The sequence below is a fragment of the Pararge aegeria genome, chromosome 27, assembly GCF_905163445.1.
Source record: "Pararge aegeria chromosome 27, ilParAegt1.1, whole genome shotgun sequence".
In the NCBI taxonomy this organism is placed as follows: domain Eukaryota; kingdom Metazoa; phylum Arthropoda; class Insecta; order Lepidoptera; family Nymphalidae; genus Pararge; species Pararge aegeria.
Window position 1 is genome coordinate 4,641,416 of NC_053206.1, and position 23,318 is coordinate 4,664,733.

The 23,318-nt window shown below is 36.0% G+C and overlaps 1 protein-coding gene across 2 annotated transcripts in view; it reads right to left on the bottom strand.

Moving 5' to 3' along the window:
• Positions 1 to 23,318, bottom strand: part of LOC120635652 (cyclin G) — a 42,729-nt gene that overhangs the window by 16,490 nt on the left and 2,921 nt on the right. The gene's annotated exons all lie outside the window — the stretch shown is intronic.

The following is a 23,318-nucleotide window of genomic DNA, read 5'->3' on the forward strand; positions in this document are numbered from 1 at the left end:
TTTATATTATTCTATTGGCAGAGGTTATCTTTACAGATTTTATAATGTTTTTTATTGGGACTAGAAGACTTGGTTATTTATTTCTGGAACAGACGTTTTTCAGATAGGATATGTAGTATTAAATTTTAGATTTCGATTATTGGGTATTCCAAGCAATGATCTTTTTTATTTGATTATATTGGGTTTTTATACTTAGATTATGGCCTTTATTATTTAGCTGAGAAATCGACTTGGTACTTTCTACCAAGCTGAAGCTGAAAAGAAATTCGAATTGAGTTTTCGAGTTAGAGAGATTCTAAGAGTAGAAAGGCAGGGTTTAGTGGGAGGAAGTTATTAGGGGGGGGGCAATCTTAGGTTACCGGGTGCAATGCCTTGTTGAAAGACGATTGCCCAGCCACCTTAGCTCTTAAGTCAGATACCCACAGCGGTGGTTGAGCACCGTTGCTAGGGCTGGCACTGCTTTAATTTATTTTGGAAAATGCAAAAACGCCACGGTCGACAACCCTGACCCAATAGTACACACGGGATTTGTGAATCCTTCGTACTCTATGAACTATTGAAAGTTCCTCGCGATAAAGCGATATGGGCTTCTTGACAGGGGTTCCTAATATACCTTAAAATCAATTAAGTACCTGTAAAATTCGCACATTATTAACATCTAGAACATAAATATCTTAGTTACTTTTTAAAATATTTGACACAACTATTTCCTGTTTACGTTGACTGAGTGATTTATTGCTAAGATCCATTTCGAATCTCTGATGATTCTTTATCAAATTGTTATCATGTAAATGTGATATTAAAGATTTGACCAACCAAAAAGTGTATATTCTTTTATTTTGTTTTTGTCGAAAAAGTGCAAAATAAAAAAACAGATGAATTATAATAAGATTTTTTTATTTACATCACTGCAGTGCATAAACATAAGTACCCTATGCCTTATGTACAGGCATGAGACATTTACTCCACGGGAGTAAGACAAAAAGTATAACCCGTCCCACAGTTTTATCCACTCCCCGAGCACGGGGGTAAAATTCTCCCTTTTCCCTATTGCCACGCTTTGCCATTTTTTTTCCTTGCCAGTGGATATCATCATGATATAAAGAATTAATAACATACAGAAACCTTGTACACGACTAATATTGTAGCCTCCAAAACCACTCCACTTTAGAATGCTTTATCGAACAAACGGCTAGACGACGTTTCTGATACGTACCGCTAAAGTTTGGAACGATCTTCCGGTTTCGGTGTTTCCTGATTCATACAACTTGAATGCCATCAAGAGTGAATAGGCATTTTCAAGGCAAGCGCGCCCCAACTTAGAACGCATGATTGCTTTACATCAGGCATGATAGTTGTCAAGCGCAAATGTATCCCAACTAATATTATATATGTGAATGTCAGTTTGTTTGTTACGCTTTCACGCGAAAACTACTGAACCGATCTTCATGAAACTCTTTATACATATTTCTGGAGGTATCCCTACTAATATTATAAATGTGAATGTAAGTTTGTTTGTTACGTTTTCACGCGCGAAAACTACTGAACCGATCTTCATGAAACTTTTAATACATATTTTAGGAGGTATTAGAAATAATATATGTAGTTTACTTTACAATGAAAAAAAAATTACTTAAGATAAAAAAAAAAAAATGTGAAAAAATCTAAAAATCCCATATATGACTATAGGTGAATCCCATATAGACTATGTGGCAGTACGCTGCCTCCCAAAATTACGCGGGCGTACCCGCAGGGCACATCTAGTCTGATATAAAATTACAAACATACAAGTGAAGCTAATATAAAGCGTGTAAAAAAGACACTTCATACCATTAAGCAGTTGGCAGTAATTATTTTACCTCAAATGTTCTAAACGTTCACAATGAAATGGGAAAATGGGAAAAAGTTTGTGAGCCAGTAACATACCGCGGGTGTGAAGCGTGCGCGAAACGTGCGTGGGGCACTGTTTTTGGACACAATGCACTGCATACAATAATGTCTGAATAAGGATTCTGTATGTTCGTAATTCTATGATCATACCGTATACATATACATATAAAAACCATAAAAAATAAACGTACAATCAATTTGTGGGCGAAAAGCTTTTATTTACCTCCTTACATTTATCTAAACTTTGTCGGCTGATTTGCGCAGTGGGCAGCGACCCTGCTTTCTGAGTCCAAAGCCGTGGTTTCGATTCCCACAACTGGACAATGTTTGTGTGATGAACATGAATTCTTTTCAACGTCTGGTGTTTATCTATATATTATAAGTGTTTATGTATATTATTCATAAAACTATACAACAGTCTTAGTACTCATAGCACAAGCTACGCTTACTTTGGGAGTAGATGGCGATGTGTGTGTGTGTGAATTTATTTATCTAAACTAATAATACCTGAACTAAATGCTTATATAGACGAAATTTTTGCCCGGTGGAAGGCTTTGGCCGTGGCTAGTTACTACCGTACCGATAAAGACGTGCCGTTAAGCGATTTAGCGTTCCGGTGCGATGTCGCGTAGAAACCGATTAGGGTTATGACTACCATACTCCCTAGCAGGTTAGCCCGATACCATCTTAGACTGCATCAACACTTTTAAAAAAAATATATGTTTATATAGACGTGACGTCATAATTTTGTGTTTGATTTTTACCTGTATTGGCGAATGACTAGGTTTTGCAGTTTATTTTATTCCAATCTCACTTCAAGTACGAATAAAAATACGTTTTTCATAATACAAGAAACGTATATCATTAGATAAATACAATATTTTAGCGATTCTTTGCTACCATCAAAATGGCAATTGTATACTGTTCTGTCGTAGACAATTAGGAACATAAAAATGTTTTATTCTACAGAAGTGCGATGCGACATTAACAAGTGGAATCGAATTAATATAATAAATAAAGTCAACCAATGTCGTTTGTTGTAAACAAACAAATTAAGGATTTTAAAGCAAGGTTATTGTCAGCGGATACTGTTGTTTTCCATCTCATTATAAATAACACCTGTGGATCTTATGTATCAATATTTATAATACTATAAATGGCCCAAAATGTACTGGTATGTTTTGCTTTCACGCAGCAACGGGGAAAATCGACGCACGGAATCATGGTTTTGAGGTGATTACATTCGCTAACTTACTCTGTTTAGTTACGATGGCTTAAACGCTTTCCGGTCTAAGAAGACCAAAGCAAACCTTTCCGAGTATTATATTTGCTATCACCATCACGCAGTGTCATTTCCAGAGCATTCTTATAGCAATATTCTCTAAGCTTTATAGTTACCGTTCATATTATATATCTTTCATAATTTTACTCTTATATTTTCAGGAAACAAATCTACACGAATCTACACATATCCACAAACAAATTAATGGCAGAACGAATCTGAATGGTATTTGGCACTCGGCAACAGCAAAAAAAAAAACAAAATAATTTAAGAAACTTTCTATCCGGGGAGATTATTGTTGTCCCGAAAAAATACAATTAAAAAAATCGCCCAGTCGAGACAGTCATCGCTCTTTTTATCTGGCACCTACTTACTTTAGGTAGCTTAAACTGTTTCGTGAAATAATCGTATACCTTACTGATAGTATATAGTGATTGATTGATTGGCCAATACCTACTTAGAATCTCCTCATACCTACTAATATTATAAATGTCAATGTAAGTTTGTTTGTTACGCTTTTACGCAAAAACTACTTAACCGATCCTCATGAAACTTTGTACACATATTCTTGGAAGTATTAGAAGTAATATAGGATATTTTTTATCCCGACATTAAGCTCGGTTCCTTTGGGAAAGGGGATGAGTGTTTGACGATTTTACACTATAACTCCGACAAATTATAACTGATTTAATTTTGCCCAAACTGTACTTAGAGATAGAGGACAGAACTCCTCAGCGGACAGCAGCAAACCCCTCATTTAAGGCTTAGCAGCTGATACTAAATACTTTAATTTTTTTTAAAACTACAGCTATATTTATAATAGTGAGTGTATACCGACCCCCTTCAGGTGATTTTAGCGATTTCGAGAATGTCATGGAGGATGTACTAAAGCGTTTGGGTCTTTCTACTAAAAAAGTAATTGTATGTGGCGATTTCAATGTCGACATTTTACTAGAAAATGCAACAACTGCTAGATTGCTTAACTTATTTAAATGTTTTAATTTGTGTCACACTTTTAGTGAACCTACTAGAGTAACTGCAACTTCAGCATCCTGCTTAGATAATATTTTTTTCAATTGTGACATTTTAGATAAAAGAATAATTAATAATTTAAGGTCAGATCATTGTGGTCAACTTATTACTGTTTTAAATACTATCAATAAAAGCAGACAAATTATAAAGTGTAGGCCAATAACTAAGACTAAATTAATGCGATTCAAACGTGAAATTACTGCGAAAATCCCTGGTATTGCGTGCGAACATTTTCATCCGGACAGTCTTTATAGTGCACTATTTAATACTATAAACAACGAATTTAATAGAGTATTCAACTTTAAGCACATCAATGTCAGTAATAAATTAAAATTTAGTGACTGGGCTACTGTAGGTATATATAAAAGTAGGGAGAAGTTGTATGAGCTGTATGATGAAAAACAATTTAATCATACTCCAACTTTCGTAGAACACGTAAAAAAATACTCTAAAATATTTAAGAATGTTTGCACTAATGCGAAATCGCTACACATTAAATATAGTATAATGAAATCTGATAACAAAATACAAACAACCTGGAAAATAGTTAATTACGAGTCAGGAAAAACTAAATCTCGTGATGTGGATTTTGAACTTATTGTTGATAACAATAAAGTGACGTCTGACAGGGAGGTTGCTAATACTTTCGAAAACTTCTTTCAGAATGTTCCCATTTTGTTAACAGATTCTCTAAGCTCTTCACCAATAGCAGCTCAGCGTATATTGAGAGATAATGTTAAAGAGTGCAATGTTTTATTTAATTTTAAACATATATCTGCAATAGATATTGTAAAGAATTTCAGGTTATTAAAGTTGAAAAAAACCGGTGATCTGTGGGGTATGTCGGTGATGGTCATTTCTAACATTATTGACGTTATTGCCCCTTATCTAGCTGTAACTTTTAATGAATGTGTTGATATGGGTATTTTTCCGAACCTAATGAAATGTAGTAAATTAATACCCCTTTTTAAATCCGGTCAGAAAAATGACCTTAACAATTACAGGCCTATTTCAATCTTGCCAACTCTTAGTAAGGTCTTTGAAAAAATTATACTTTATCAACTTTTAAATCATTTTAATGTAAATAACTTACTTCATCCGGAGCAGTACGGCTTCACTAAAGGTCGTAGTACAACGGATGCAGGCGCAAGACTCATAAAGCATATTTACGATGCCTGGGAACGTTCGCAGAATGCCATTGGTGTTTTCTGTGATCTGTCCAAAGCATTCGATTGCGTTGAACACAAAACGTTGTTATTAAAACTAAGCCACTATGGCATCAAAAACGTTGCACTCAATTTAATTGCCTCTTATCTAAGTGATAGAGTTCAAAGGGTATGCGTAAAAGACATAAAGTCTAAGGGATCATCTGCCTTAATGGGTGTCCCACAAGGCTCAATTTTGGGTCCCTTATTGTTTCTGGTGTATATAAATGATCTGCCACACCATGTCAGGGGCACTTGTGAGATTGTACTGTTCGCAGATGATACATCTCTCATTTTTAAGACTGTTAGAAACAAAGATAATTTTGACGATGTAAACCGTGCTTTGTCACATGTGTCAGACTGGTTTACTGTTAATAACTTACTTTTAAATGCAAAATAAAACTAAGTGTTTGGAATTTGTTTTGCCTAACGTAAAAAAAATTGATAAAAACATCATAATAAATGGAGAAACACTTGAAATAGAAAACTCCACTGTTTTTCTAGGAGTGACCTTAGATTGTAAGCTACAGTGGGGTATCCATATAGAAAGCCTAGCGAGTAAACTCAGCTCAGCTGCATATGCAATCAGGAAAATTAGACAGCTTACCGATGTTGAAACAGCTAGGCTTGTTTATTTCGCATACTTTCACAGTATTATGTCCTATGGGATCTTGCTGTGGGGAAAAGCTGCAGATATTGAAAGTATATTTATACTACAGAAAAGAGCCGTACGATCAATATATAAACTTGGATCACGCGAATCGCTTCGTGAAAAATTTAAACAAATAGGTATTCTTACAGTAGCTTCGCAATACATTTATAGTAATATAGTCTTTGTGAGGCAAAATATTACTCTTTATAAATCAAAAGCTGAAATTAACAATCGACTTACCAGAAACGGTCATAAATTGGTGATATCTGCATATCGTCTGCGAAAGGTGCAGAACTCCTTTCTTGGGTTGAGTATACGCTTTTACAACATGATTCCTAAGGAAATTCTTGACCTACCAATGCATACATTTAAAAAATGTGTAAAAACGCATCTAGTACAGCGAGGTTACTATACATTTGATGAATTCCTCAATGACAAGGTAGAATGGAAGCAGCCAGCCTCGCTTTCATCTCCCGCAAGATAGCAAAATGATTGTAAATGTTGATGTTGGAAAAGAGCAACTACTGAGTTTCTTGCCGGCTCTTCTCGGTAGAATCTGCTTTCCGAACCGGTGGTAGAGTCACACAAACATGCATACTTGACGTTTCAAAAGTGCTTATAAAGTAGGCCTACTTGAAATAAATGAATTTGAATTTGAATTTGAATTTAATTCCACATTGAGGGCCGAGTGGCGCAGTGGGCAGCGACCCTGCTTTCTGAGTCCAAGGTCGTGGGTTCGATTCCCACAAATGGAAAAGGTTTGTGTGATGAACATGAATGTTTTTCAGTGTCTGGGTGTTTATCTGTATATTATAAGTATTTATGTGTATTATATTCATAAAAAAAAATATTCATCAGCTATCTTAGTACCCATAACACAAGCTACGCTTACTTTGGGCAAGATGGCGATGTGTGTATTGTCGTAGTATATTTATTTATTTATTTATTACATCAAAAAACAAACGCAGACGAAGTCGCGGGCAACAGCATTTAAAATGTTGCTTACATTAGCAAGCAGCTGATGTTATTTTGAGATAACATCAGCTGATATACCCGCTCTCCCTTCCTCGCTTATAAATAGAGAGAGAAAGTACTAGAATTCGATTGGCGTAAATATTTACATAGAAATGTCTGCACCTACGTAAGTACGTAGGTACTAATGTATTCGTTTATTTCGCGTTATCAAAATAAACTTATCTATTGCTATGTCATTGAACTGGGGTTGTTTACGTGTGTAAATGCCGAATGCTGACTGAAAACGTGCGACTGAGCGATTTAGCGTTCCGATAATGGCAGTTGTTTAGTTTTATTTTAGTATTTAAGCATCTAATATGTCATTTCCATTAAAAATAATATAATATATTAAAAATAATAAAATATAACAAAATTTTATAAAGAAAATGGACTGTAACAATATTAATATTAGAAGCAGAATCAACTCGTTGTGCAGTTTACAAGGCTACATAAAATTGCTAATTAATTTAAGGGCAATTGTATATTATTTTATAACAAGTTACCGAATGATATCTTTTAGATGTCTCTCAATAAGTTCAAAGTTTATATAAAACGTAAGCTTACAGAACAATCCTATTATAATATTAAGGATTACTTAAACTATAAAAATGCTTGGGTGTAAATTGCTTAAGATGGTGATAACAAAAAAGAAATTAACCCCGCTAAGTTTGATGTGGGCTCTTCCTAGACCAGGGCGCGTTTGGTACCATCGTAGCTTTAGGTTTAAGTTGGCGAACGAAGTTATCACCATCCCCTTACAATTATGTAACATATATGTATGAACGCTTCATAAGTGCTTGTGATAAACGTGAATAAAGAAATTTTGAATTTGAAAAGAAATTGAATTTTGAATTTGAGAGTAATGTGCAGTACAAGTCTACAAGGCTTAACGGTGCGAAGAATATGTTATACATTTGTTTGAATAAATAAATCCCTACTATCCCTATCCCTACTAATATTATAAATGTGAATGTAAGTTTGTTTGTTACGCTTTCACTCAAAAACTACTTAGCCGATCCTCATGAAACTTTGTACACATATTCTTGGAAGTGTTAGAAGTAATATAGGATATTTTTCATCCCGACATTAAGCTGGGTTCCTTTGGGAGAGGAGATGAAAGTGTTTGACGATTTTACACTATAACACAGACAAATTATAACGGATCTAAATAATTATTTTTGTACTATTGAGGTCATAACATGTGTTTAATTTCGCCCAAACTTTGAGTAGATCTGATGAATGTGGTTGGAGATAGAGGACATAACTCCTACGCGGACAGCAGCAAACCCCTCATTTAAGGCTTAGCGATGCTGAATACTTTATTTTGTTTTAGAACTACAACTAAATTGAATGCCACATCAAAAAACAAAATCGAAGACACGGGCTATAGCTAGTAAATAATAAATATGATGTCGCGTAGAAACCGATGAGGGGTATGACTGTCATACTCCCTAACAGGTTAGCCCGCTACCATCTTAAACTGCATCATAACTTACCACCAGGTGAAATTGCAATCAAGGGCTAACTTGTAAAGCGATAGAAGTTTCTGAGACCAGCGGGTTGGAACGATTGAACTTGTCATCATATCAACGTATTACCGACCCACAGATCACGGGTCTTCTCCCACGATGAGAAGGGGTCAAGGCTTTAGTCCACCACGCTGGCCCAGTGCGGAATGGCGAGAAAACTCTTCAGCTTATTAATATTAGTATAATTATTTATGTACATTTCACGTGCGTAGCGAAAGTGGTTAGTAGCGTGGAACAATATGAAATCGAGACGCGTTTGATAAATACTCTACATGCTTATCATACGCTTGCAGTTGCGCGCGGTTCCGCCCGCGTTATCTAACGTTCGTAACTTTTTTTTTTTATTAGTGTTTTTACCTACACTTGGGAGGAATTATCAATTTTATGAATTTAATATGCATATAAATATTTTCGGAACCGACAGGATTTGAACCTGCGCCTCTCTGGCAATCGCGGCCTGAGCGCTTCTTCCAATTAAGCTACGGCTCTCCTACCATCGATGCCGAAAGTTAGTATATATGCCTTTTACATCAGTCTTTTATATGCATATTAAATTTATAAAGTTCGTAACGTTATATAATGAACCAACATAACACTGGTAGCAGGCATAACAAAGAGTATTGCATTTTCAGCGCATTCAAACAAATACACTTTTCAACCACTATGGTGGTGGAATTTTAATAAATCCTGAAACATATATTTTTAAAAATTTCCATCTTAAAGTGAGGGACTTTCTTACAAACTCTTATAATATCATAGGGTATTTATCTTCCTGTTCCCACCGCTGCCACCATGTTGTGATTCAAACTCGGCACTTGATGAGAACTGATTTATTGTTTTTAATTATTGGCATACCCACATAAAAATTAATAATACAATATCAAACCACAACACTCCCATAGATTTTTTTGCATTAAAAATAGTTATAAACCTTTCCGATGAATCAAGTTATCTAATGTCAAAAAAGATTTTTCAAATCCACCTGATAGTTGCAGAGATTAGCGCGTACAAACATACAAAAAAAAAACTTTAACTTTATTATTAGTATATAGATAACTGAACCCTTATCGTACGCTCTAACGACTGTGTTGTTTTCATAACTATAACAGATAAAAAAAAACGGTTTTCTTTTCCAAGTCATAACATGTTATTTGATTTTATCCCTACTAATATTATCAATGCTATGTGTATATATGTTATAACGAAAGGTTTTATATTCGAAGTCAAAAATTTGGTTAAATCCCTAAAAACATTGTTATTGCGTTTGTGTTTGTCGGTTTGTCCCACTTTCGCGCAGCAACGGATTCACGCATTGGGCCTTTTTTTATAAACGTGGCATAACGTCAGGTTTTATATCCAAGTCCTAACATGTTATTTGATTACATCGCTACCAAAATTATCAATGCGAACGTGTGTTTGTTAGTTTCTTCCTCTTTCACGTAGCAACGGATTGATGCATTGGGTCTATTAATAAACGTGGCATAACGTCGGAGTAGTCACGCAGTGTACGCTCCGATATTTGGAAGGTGCTGTGAGTTGACGTCTGGCGAAACTGTACATAAAATTACTTCAACGTTATGCCAGTTTCTAGTTTAATGTAACTGCCATACCCCTAATATTTTATCCCAGCTACCATCTTAGACAGCATTGCAAAATGAAAATGAAAAATATTTTTCGTTATCTCAATTACATTACAAAACAATAGTAGAGTATTTGTATGTTTATATGTTTGTATATATGCATGGAATATATATTATATTTTTGTAAATATCTTTAATAATATGTTATGTTTAATATGTACTATGTGAAATGTTTATTTTATGTTAATTTAGTTTAAAAACCTAATATTTCACTAATGTTTGTTGTACTACCTACAAATTTCGTATAGCATTTTCTTGTATGCCTTTGGTTGCCTGGAAGAGATCGCTATTTAGCGATAAGGCCGCCAAATTGTACGTTCTACCTTATTGTGCTGTTGTATTTTTATCTCTGTAAATTTTCTCTGTGGTGTACAATAAAAGTGTATTCATTCATTCAATAGGCTAAGACCTCCATTTAAGTTTGGAAAAAACCTATATTTGGAGGTCTATGTCTTACCAGCACGGCAAAAGACAACATTTTATCTCCTCTGAAAGTGGAAACCAAATAATATACGTGTAATAATAAAAGGGGGTAAACTTCTCCTATTCCATGTTCTCGTGCTTTAGCACGTTAATTTTATTTTTCGTCAGGGGATAATAAATTTTGTCTCTTACATACGTTATCAGTGCAGGCGAGATTGCGGAACTTGTAGTGAAATAAAAGCAAACGAAGCCGGGGCATGAAACTGGTTTGCATTATACAGTCAACGCCCGAATAATAATTGGCACAGCAGATGTTTTGGCCAGCTGACCGTGGGGGCATGGGAGGCCATAAAATATTTGTCGCAGCTAACCGTGTGTCACCGTGTGCGTGAACACTTTGGGTTTATTTAAAAATAATTGCTGGTAACCGCGTTTTCTTTGGATTTTCTTATTTTTTTGGGTTCCTCGACATGTAGAACCCAAGCCAATTGTAAGGTGGTTGATGTGGAAGTTTAAAGTTTATAAAATACTAGCGGACCCCAGCGCCATCTGTCGTGCTGATTTGTGAATCTAAACCATCCAGGGTGCCACCCAAACGCATACCAAAAAGTTCATTCAAATCGGTCCAGCCGTTAAGAAGGAGTTCAGTGACATACACACGCACACAAAAAATATATATATAAAGATTATAATATAGTGAAGTGGTGTTGTGGACAGTTGGTGTTTTATGAAGTTATGCTTCTTTTGACGCGTGAGGGAAAAATGATGGGTCAAAGTCAAAGTCAAATATTTCTTTATTCAAATAGGCACATAGATGGCACTTTTGATGCGTTGATTATATACAAAATGTGTACATAGCAGTGAGTAGTGCTGGCGATAACTACACTCGTAAACTTAAAACTAAAGCTACGAGGGTTCGAAACGCGCCCTGGTCTAAGAAGAAGCCCACAACAAACTTAGCCGGGTGTTCTTTTTCTTATCACCATCTCACATTGTCATTAGAAAATATTTAAGATGAGAGTAAATTTTTACGATGCGTCACAAAAAACCGACACCCTGAAGTTAGCTATAAGGTTTAACAGTGTACACTTTCAATTGTCAAAGTCTGCGGGCCCATTCCGGTGATTTAATTGATTCAATTGTAAAAAAAATCTCAAATTTCAATGTCGAGTGAAACTTGTTTGTCCGATAATGAGTCTATTAGTATTCCAAATTTAATTATGTCTATTTCTTTAATTATGTAGAATATGTTTTTTTTTTGTGGTATTTAAGTAAGGTTGCGGTCGAGCTCAAACAGTATCCTGAATATGTTAGCGGGAAAGTTTGATTCACCTATTTTGCAACACTTCATGTCGGTGCTTGTACGGTGAAGCGAATTGTATTGAATTTTTCCTATAATATAATATAATTAATTAATACTAACATAGTCGTTTAAGTTGTATTACTAACAAGGGTGGACCTTAGTTGTCTTAATAAAGAGATTATTATTATTATTATTTATTATTAAGTAAACTTTATTTACAAATTAGGATGTTATTTTCGTTTTTTCTACAAAAGTAGAATAAGGCGAAAGATTCATTTTTTGAAAACATTTTTATCTCATTATGCCAAAGAAGTATAACTTTTGAAGCGTGTACATAAGTACACACACCTCCTTTTTTTTATAAACATCGAACTTTCCGCTCTAGCAGCACGCACATAGACACGTCAAACACATAACACTGTTGTCGGTTGCTAAGCAACGCTATGACGATTTCTGCTAGAAATTTCTATAACTAGATGTGTAGTGCTAAATTTCACATACAAACGGCGCGGCGTGTGAAAGAATCACTAATTAGACATTAATTATAACGAGTTAATTGCCGTTTTTACCGACAATGGGCATATCTTAGACTGTGTTAATATTGTTATGTGAAGTTAGTTTTTTTTATAGTTTCTTGGGAGTGAAATTTGTCGTCCGGGAAGATACAACGGTATCCCCGCGCGTCTAACAAAGCCAACAAGAGTGACATGCCGTGGTGGTTTTTATTAGGGGGAGTCCCACATAACCTCCGTCCTGTCCAAGGGTCGGAGGTAGCAATACAGCCTTTCCATCACGCCAAAAAAAAAGGAGTAAATTAGGTATATCAACTAAGGTACTTTTAACTAGGGCATCCCTGCGTCTTCCTCCGAGTATTTACTACTTCAGGTGGGTTACTTTTTCCTATACAAACTTACGACGTTCCGCGTCGCATCGCCCTTCAGAGTTAGAACAAAAATAGTATGATATTTTATTACTTCTTTATGCTAGTAGTAATAGCACAGAAGGCACTGCTATCCGTTCTCTATTATATTCCCCTAAATAGCATCCTACGACACCAGTGGATTAAGGCCGTAGTAAAACAAGTTTAGCACGGCCCAGTGCGAATTGGTTGGACTTCACACACATTTGAGAACATTACGGAGAACTCTCAGGCATGACATAATTTTCCTTCACTGTTGAAGCAGAGAGATATTTTAATTCAGTCAGGCAGAAGACAAAAATTATATCCCCCTATCACTGGGGATATAATAAATGTGTCCACCTGCTTAAGCCCGGGAACGTGGTATAGGAAAATTTCACCCCCGTTTATTATTACAAATATATTATTTGGATATTGTTTCCACCCGCATAAAATTATTAATTCATTTAAGGGTAATTGTATATCTTTTTATTGCAAACTAGCGTACCCAGCCCGCTTCGCCGGGCTAGTTTTTGTTTTATATTATTTAAACAATAAACTTACATCATTAAATGTTTAATTTAGGTCTCATAATATATTCAATCATTTATTTCTCTCCGTATTCATTCCCTTCTATTCTCTTCTCGAGCGGGTGAAGATCATTATCTACACCCATGTACACCCAACAATAGAATATCATCATAGCAAGTAAAAGCTGTATTTGACAGTTTGACAGTTCAAAAATAGGAGTGCTCCGATCGTCACCAACTTTACAGGATTACTCGCCAGGTCAATCCGGAGATTCCCTGAAAGTTTCATTGAAATCGGTCCAGCCGTTTCGGAGCCTATACGGAACATACCCACACACCCATAGATTACCTGATGAAATCCTTGGGATGCCTCTCAATAAGTTCAAAGTCTATATAAAACTTATGCTTATAGAAAAATCCTTGGCCTTAGATAAAAAAAAGCTTGGGTATGAATTGCTCTAACTTCATTGCACAACATTAATTCGACTGTGAGATGGTGAAAACAAAAACAAACCTAGCTAAGTTTTTGTGGGCTCTTCCTAGACCAGGGCGCGTTTGGAACCCTCCTAGCTTTAGTTTTAAGTTAGCGAATGCAGTTATCACCATCACTAACATTAGTGTAACATTTTAAATGAATGCACGCTTCATAAGTGCCTGTGATAAGGTCTACATGAATAAAACTCGGCCCCCCGTAACAGAAGTCCAAGTCGTACCTACTGGAATATCACCGCTTCGAACGCTTAACGAGGGTGTAACCACTGGAAAAAGGAAATGCGTGTACTGGATTTCTGTGTATTGTTTTTTTAAGCAAACTTCCACGTATTGTGGCAGCTCTCGATACATTATCTGAGAAATAAAATCAAGATATTCGCGACACGGCACAAAAGTGCTTATAGAGTGCTAATAGGTATGCACTGGAGAATCCGTTTGTCAATATTAAAAATTAACGGTAGATTGGCGCAGCGGGCAGTAACCCTTTCGAGTCAGAGACCGTGGGTTCGCTTCCCACAACTGGAAAATGTTTGTGTGATGAACATGAATGTTTTCAGTGTTTCTCTGTATATTAAGTATTTATCTAAATAACTCATAAAAATATTCATCAGTCATCTTAGTACACACAACACAAGCTAAGCTTACTAGGGGGCTAGATTGTAGTATATTAATATTCAAATCCAGTTTTAACGTAAAATTGATTATTGCGTCAAGGTTAAGAGATATCTTATTTTAACTGCGCGCGCGACTTCGTCATGTTTGAACTTGATTCGAGCGAGGTTAACCCATTATAATATGACGAGATGAAAATGCGTCACTCTTTGTGACCTACATGTTTCCATTTTTAAAATATTTAACGAAGGTTATTTTATTAGCTACGAATACCTATTTAAATATACGGTATATTAACCGGTTTTCATCTTGTAAATGGACTTGCCATGGAGGCACTCTGAGCTTGTACCGACCCGATACACTGTGGGCTGAAATTCGATCATCATAGTCGGAAGAAAAAAAAAAAAATTTTTTTTTGCTTTGCTATTAATCAATTCTATGCCTAAATATATTATGGGATACAATTTGGCAGAAAAAAATATAGTGTTTATATTTTTACGAAAAAAAAATATGTATTAAAAGTCTGGATAACTCCGGAAGTGCATTGATAACCGTTTTATCCTTGCACGCGGTTAAAGTACTGATTGTTTATGATTTCTTTGTCATACTCACACCGGAACATTTTTTTTTTGTAGTATATAAATAAATATACAACCTACCTAACTGGATCGTGTGTCCTAGGTATATTGTACTCGTCTACAATTTCGAGTGCAGAGCTCCCAAAAACTACTATAGATATAATTCATAATTCATTTATTGCATAATCTGTACATATAATAGTCTATACTAATATATGAGGCCCATAGTTAAAGGGAAAAAGGGTATACGAGGGTACAAAACCAGGTGCTCCATGACACCATTGCACCAATCTGTCGCCAGACCCGCTGCCCATTGACGATGGGAAATTGCAAATTGGAAAACGTTGATTCAATAACCAGTCAATCGTTGGCTCGATAAAGCTGCGTATTTCATTAATAATTATGTATAGGTATTAATTCAGGCTAAAAATAATGGATACAAAATTTACATGTCCTAACCAGAGGATCCGTCCTTCCCGCAAGGCTAGCACGGGCGATAAAAGTTATATCCCCCGATTATATCCCTGGAACAGGAGAAGTTTACCCCCGTTTAGTAATACACATATATGTCATATGGATATAAATATAAATAAATAAATATACTACGACAATACACACATCGCCATCTGGCCCCAAAGTATGGAGGGTAGAGGTAAGGAGGATCATCTGTGTATATGAAAAAGTGTCGTCAAAATGTATTAAATTAGGATGGCGCCACATTTGCATCAAGGTAACTCTAAAAAGAAGCGCCAAATATAAATATTGTTAGAGTAGGCTTGAAAAATAAACAAGGAAGTAAGGTTATATTTACCACAATATTTTGTACAACGTAAGTTGTTGAAATTCTCAATAATTAACTACTTTAGTCGATAATGACATTAAATTTTTTAACTCGGCATACTTCAATTCATCTACGATTGCTACATTCATACCATACCCTGTGCATCCACCAGCGCAATTGTGGAGGATTTTTGAACTGTTATTTAGCGCATACAACTGGACACTTTTTCAACTTTTCTCCCATATAAGATGACTCTCCTTGCCTCTACCCTCCATACCCCAAAGCAAGCATAGTTTGTGTTATGGGTACTAACACACCCTGACACTGAAAAACATTCATGTTCATCACACAAACATTGTCCAGCTGTGGGAATCGAACGCACGGCCTTGGCTCAGAAAGCAAGGTCGCTGCCCACTGCGCCAATCGGCCGTCATATTATTTCTACTTGTGCGCCAGTGCTCTGAGAGTTGATGAAGCTGTGGGAGAAGATAAATTGATATCCTTTCCCCGGGGATACAATTGTCTCCTGCGCATGCTAGCCGTGCTGATGTAACAAAGGGTGCTTGTTTATTTTAATCCTATGTTTTATGAAATCCACATATAATATAACAATATACATATTAAAATAATTTAAAAGGTAAAAAATTGGTTGCCTGTAAAGTCGGTATACGGGCGGAAGTTTTACGTGACAACGACTTTGAGTGGTAAAATAATTTTAATGTGAATATTCATTCGTATAGTAGGAAGAAGGATGAAATAATAGTAACAATTTAAAACATTTATTTATACAAAGAATTATATTTAAAACATTAATTTATACAAAGAATCTCGCACTGAATTTCATATTAACAAAATTTTATTTTTACCTTTACACATACATACGTATTTATATACAAATATACATACAATAACTTGCAATACATTTGCGTACAATGAAACAGCGTTTACTACAAAGGGACGCGTGCCTTTCACTTTTTATGTCTGTCTCTCTCGCTCTTAGGCGGGCTAACCATGCCCGAGTGGAAGGGACGCGTGCCTCTCACTCGCTCTCATTGTGAGCGCATAACGTGAGCGGAGCGTAACGCAGTTTCTTGAAGTGTCACCCGGCAAACCAAATTTATAAGACGTTGTCACGTCAAAAATAATAAGATAAAAAATAAAAATTAACTACATATAAGTAAAGAATAAATTGTGTAGGTATACATGTGTGTGCACGTGTGTGTGTGTGTGCACGTGTGTTTGTGTGTGAGCGTATGTTACTCTGTTGCTGCGTTATTGATGGGCAAGCAAACCCACTTTCGCATTTATAATAATAGCATGTTGATTCTACAAGCTATGCGTCAATAACTTCGACTTCCAGAACAATATTTAGGACATTGTCAAAGCCATGGCCGCTAGCCAATATTTCCATACTATAGCTATTATTATAGATAATAATTACGCAATTTGAGGTAAACGAGTGATGTAATTGCTTTTTTAAAGTGAGTGTCATGGTCGCTTTAAGATTTACAGTTATTTCTCTAATGCCCGTTTTAAATAAATCTAGGCATCGCTTTATCGAATGCCTAAATATTTTTAATTAGGAATTCGATAAAGCGATTTCGATCGATGCGATCGGCCTTTTTTTTCATAGATGGCAACATCTATGAAAAAAAAGGTTCCCAAACGCTAAACCTGGTGAACAGTTAATGTATGCAGAAAACCTTGGTATTGTGTTATAGAAGCATATACTTAGCCCCTAAGTATATGCTTCTATAACACGATACCGAAATATGAAATATAAAATTATAAAATAATAATGTTGGATTTACCTTTACATAAGTTTAAAGAATGTAAAAAAAAAAAGGATTAAATACATCGAGGTTACTATACTATTGATGAATTTCTTTATGACAAGGTTGCCTGGAAGAAAGCCGCTCCGCTTTCATCATACACGAGGTAGAAAAATAACGTGTGTGTGTACACGCGTTAGAAGTTATATTTTTTCGGTAACAAGATAAAAATGTTTTCAAAAATTGTATCTTATTCTACAGAAAACGACACTAACAATAGAAAAAAGGTATTGTTTGAATTATTGAACGTCAACTGTAAAGCCTTTAAAAAAAAAAAACTAAAATGTTGACTATATGAAGCTAACTTCATGGTGTCGGTTTTTTGTGACGGTGTGCGCGCGCCAAAAGAAGTATAACTTCAACAATGATTTTTAAATTGTAAAATTATGTTGGAAAAGAGCAACTGCAGAGTTCCTTGCCGGCTTCTTCTCGGTAGAATCTGCCTTCCGAACCGGTGGTAGAGTCACTACAGACAGACATTTTGTTTGACGTTTCAAAATTGCTTTTAGGACTACTTGAAATAAATGAATTATGAATTTGAATTTATGTATAGGAATCTCCTTAAATTAGGCGTTACTTATTTATGAATTGCCTTGTTCGTAGTAAGTGAAAACGGATATAAAAGAAACATCTCTTTATCTAATGAATAAAACTCTCTATCTCTAGCGCCGTGTGGTGAAGGTAGAACCAAATACAGTTTTTTTTTTATCTTACTACATACACACTGGTTAGCCCTTGACTGCAACCTCATCTGGTAGCAAGTAATGATGCAGTCTAAGATGTTATCGGGTTAACCTGTTAGGGAGTATGGTAGTTTTATTTAAATCCTCTACAAAAGACCCTGAAACAGTTAGCTTAATGCCAACATTAAATTCGCCTCGTGTGATAAACCCACCCTCTGATGACGGCTGATTGGCGCAGTGGGCAGTGACCCTACTTTCTGAGTCCAAGGCCGTGGGTTCAATTCCCACAACTGGAATACGTTTGTGCGATGAACATGAATGTTTATCAGTGTCTGGGTGTTCATCTGTATATTATAAGTATTTATTTCATAAAAATATTCATCAGTACCAATATAACTCAAGCTACGCTTACATTGGGGTTAGATGGCGATGTGTGTATTGTCGTAGTATATTTATTTATTTATATTTACCCTCGTGTTTTAACACCCTTTATTATACAACAGTTGTATAAATAACCATTTTGTATATAATTCATAAAAATATTCATCAGTCGCCTTAGTACCCATAACACCAGCTAGGTTCACTTTTGGGCTATATTGCGATATGTGTATTGTCCTCGCATACTTATTTATTATTTATTTAATTTCAATTATGACTCATTAGGTATTTACAGTATTGCGTCAATCTCTTTAGGGATAAATCTCGTCACTATCAAAGTTGCAAAGGTACAAATTAAGGATAATGTCCCATAAATAGGACAATGCTAACGACTCGACATCCAAGCCGAGGTTGAGCGAGTGGCCTCAAAACGATTGCTCTCGATTGAATTTAGAATAGGATGGCACTCAATTCCCTTTACACAGTGCGTGAGTTTTTTATTTAAATTTATTCATCAAATAAAACAATCAAATCGAAATTGTTAGTATAAAAGCACCGAAAAACCGTACTGTGTGACACACTTTGTTTTAGTCGGGAATGCCTTTAGCTATGATTGAAGAAAATCAGAAGAAGGTAGATGGATGCCTAATGAAAGTGCTTGACTAGAGGAATACACCAGGACAAATTTCAAATCCAAGATGGCCGCCATCATAGAATGACAAACTTCTTTTTTTTCACAACTCCCCCATTACGGGTATCAAAAGAAAGGGCTAATTTTTAATGGTATTTCTTACTTGTCTTGTAATGTAAAAAGTCTTATCATTTAAGGTAAAGTATGTTTAAAAAAAATGTGCAGTTAGCGATATGTAGGTAGGTATATTATATGAAAATAATGAAATTTAATGATTGTTTTGTATTTTAGATTAAAACGCTATTGAGGCAAAAAGACGGTCAGTTTTGAGTTTATCTTCTGTGGCCTTTGAACTAGACACCGAAAATGTAAGGGCGTTTTTATTGCAAGTACCCAAAATTTTATCATAACGTTTTTAATTTAAACAAAATTTTGCACGCCTTTATGGCAAAACATGTTTGGATCAATATTATTCTGTACCTATTTCCCACATTTTATGTAATCCATGTTTAATGCAAATAAATGAAATTATTATTATTATTTTTATAACTTCATGAAAATGGCGGAGTCTATCAAATCGGTTCTTTGTTGTGCATAAATCGGTGCACAAAAAGCACTGAAGTTAAATAGCCTTCGCCTTTTTTTGGTACTCGTTTAATGGATCATTTGCACAAGGCTCGATCGATCGGGGTACAAAGTACGAAACGATGACCGACCCGGTTCCGCTGTCACGTATACGCTCATAGTGTCACGTAACGTGCGTGGAGAGCGTTATTTCGGAAATCTGCGTGGTGTTGCATAAAAAAAAAAGTTAGCCGCCACAGCGGATGTGGAAAATTAAAGATTATTTATAATTAGCTATTGTCTATTTTTACTACTGGGCTATCACTACCTCTTTTCTTAAAACAAACAGTGATAGCCCAGTGATTAGAACTTGAGCTTCAGTTTAGCGGGCCCGAGTTCGACCCCTCTAACTTTTTAAAGTCACTAGCTGTTGCCCGCGACTTCGTCTGCGTTTGATTTAGTTTTTTTTGATGTGACATTAAATTTAGTTGTTGATCTAAAATAAAGTATTCAGTATCGCTAAGGCTTAAATGAGGGGTTTGCTGCTGTCCGCTGAGGAGTTCTGTCCTCTATCTCTAACGACATTCATTAGATCTACACAGTTTGGGCAAAATTACATATTATAACCTCTATAGTACCAATTTTTTTAAATCGGTTATAATTCGTCGGAGTTATTGTGTTAAATCGTCAAACACTTATCCCCTCTCCCAAAGGAACCGAGCTTAATGTCCAGATAAAAAGTATCCTTTAATACTTCTAACACTTCCAAGAATATGTGTACAAAGTTTCATGAGGATCGGTTAAGGAGTTTTTGCGTGAAAGCGTAACAAACAAACTTACATTGACATTTATAATATTAGGAGGACGATAAGTAGGGATGTGCGTTTTTTATGTATGTAATGTATCACTTCTTTAACGGTGAAGGAAAACATCGTGAGGAAACATGTATGCCTGAGAGCTCTTAATAATGTTCTCAAAGGCGTGTGGAGTCCACTAAGCCGCACTGGGCCAGCGTGGTGGACTACGGCCTAAACCCTTCTGTAAAATGGTTGATATGATGATGATATTGTCTGTATAAAATCCCGTGGGAACCGTTTGGTTTCCTGGGATAAAAAGCCTACGTTCCTCTCCTCTCTCAGCTAACTCTATTCCAAAAAAAAAGTTGATTGCTTGCTTAACTAGGGCGTCAAGGAAGGACAGACAAAAAAACAAACAAACACATTTTCCCAAGTATAATAATTTTATGCCAGTAAAACAAACGTTTCCCACGGGATTTGTTAAAAAAAACCTTTATAGACGCGGACAAGGGACGCGGGCGACAGCCAGTGCGATAACAAACGCTACAGCCCCTCCCCACACGCATTTATCCATATTACAATCAAACACGCAATCGTAAAAATAACCTAATAACGCAAAGAGCTCATTCACGTAAACCCCACTACGTTTATCACGCGCGAATCACGAGGAAATATCGTACAAAGTACAAAAAAAAAATAACCAGCAATTTAATTAAGGCATTCGGCACCAAGCAACACGAAGCGTTCCCCAAACATACGCGGTAGCGATGGCGGTGACTGATGCAGAATCTTTTATCAATTCGGTTGTTTTTTTTTAATGTATAACTCCTTCATGAGACGGACGGTTTTACTTTTTTTTGTTCGAAAGGAGTTTATTCTGAAATAATCACATTTAAATTTCATATAGATCCGATGAAGCGTTTAGTACACAGACACGGGAATTATCAAAAAATTACGGTAAATAAACTACTATCGCATAGGTAAATGCGCATTGTTTACGCAATTCATAGTTTGATTTATTCATAAAATTTATTTTGTTATTATTATTAATCCAAATAAAAGGTTTTGTAATGCTTGATGATTTTGGGTTCCTTCATAAATTCACAAAATTCATGCATAATTTAAGAATTTTAGTTTTATGACGAGGTCAATAGTTTCAATTGTACTAGAACTGTTTTGTTGCACGACATAGGTTTTTAACTACATATATGTATATCGGCAATTCTTTTAAGGCAGATATTATTGAGATTTGGTCTGTTTGATACAAGTTCAGGATTCTTCTGTCCCGGTAAAGGAACATCCACGCCCGCCTGTAGATAGCGAACTTCGTGGGCTTTTAAAATTCTCCGTATACGAACTGCCATATGCGCCCGCGACCGCGTCCGCCTCAGCCTCTGTGCTGGGAACGCTCTAAGCGTATCCCGATAAGATTCGTTACGAAGCGTTATCTCAAGGTATTGTAAAGTGGTCTGCCTTGAAGTTTTTGCCCGTATGAGGCCGCATATGTAGATGCCGCTGTTACTCGCCATTATTTTACATCCATGCTAATATTATAAATGCGATATGCACAAAGCTTGAAACAAACTATACTTCCGCACAGCAACACTATCCAATGCTCGTGTTATCAACAAAAATGTGTTAGCAAGTAGATTTACGTACTTGTAGCGACATACAACTTATTGCGCGCAATTTATGAATATGATTATGTGTACAGCTGCGTCCGAATTAGTTTGCACGGTCGACTGTCGTGCTCTAATTTAAAACATGGGTAGGTATAGTCCGAATAAAACTGTGAACTTTGTGCGTTTCTATGCTCAGAATTCAATATTCAGTATAGACCAGCCAGCGCGACGGTACCCTTGACTACCTGCGCAAAGCAACACACGCAGCTTACTTCCGCGACGACAGAAAGTTTAAATCGAACTATAGATAACAACCGGCTAAGTTTGTTGTGGGCTTCTTCTTAGACCAGGGCGCGTTTGGAAACCTCGCAGCTCTAGTTTTAAGTTGACGAATTTATTTATCGCCATAAACTCACTCCTATGTCACATTTTACATGTAATGTACGCATCAAAAGTGCCATCTATGTGCCTATTCGAATAAATTTAGATATAGACATTAGACTTTGACTTTGATATTCATCTACCTCGAATCCCCGGCCACATTCCCGGAAGTCCTTGGCAACATGGGCGGCCCGCTAAGCTTCTAGAACGAGTAAGGCTGTCTGGAATAGCGAGCGGCAACAGCGAGGAAGTTCGACGTACAGAAAGCTAAGCGCTCAAGCGCGGAAAACTGCCCAGTCCGAAGAAGATACTCACCATCGTCAATATCACTCCATTACAGGCTCAATATAGGGCTCGGGTCTCCTGACAGAATGGGTACGGTTTAGTGTAGCCGGCTGGCTACACTAAAGTCGGCTGACTTAGATTTCTAGTTTGTAGGATCCCAAATTTTCCGCAGAATTAAGCAATTTAACATAATAAATAATATATAAATAAATATACTACTACAATACACACACATCACCATCTAGCCCCAAAGTAAGCGTAGCTTGTGTTATGGGTACTAAGAT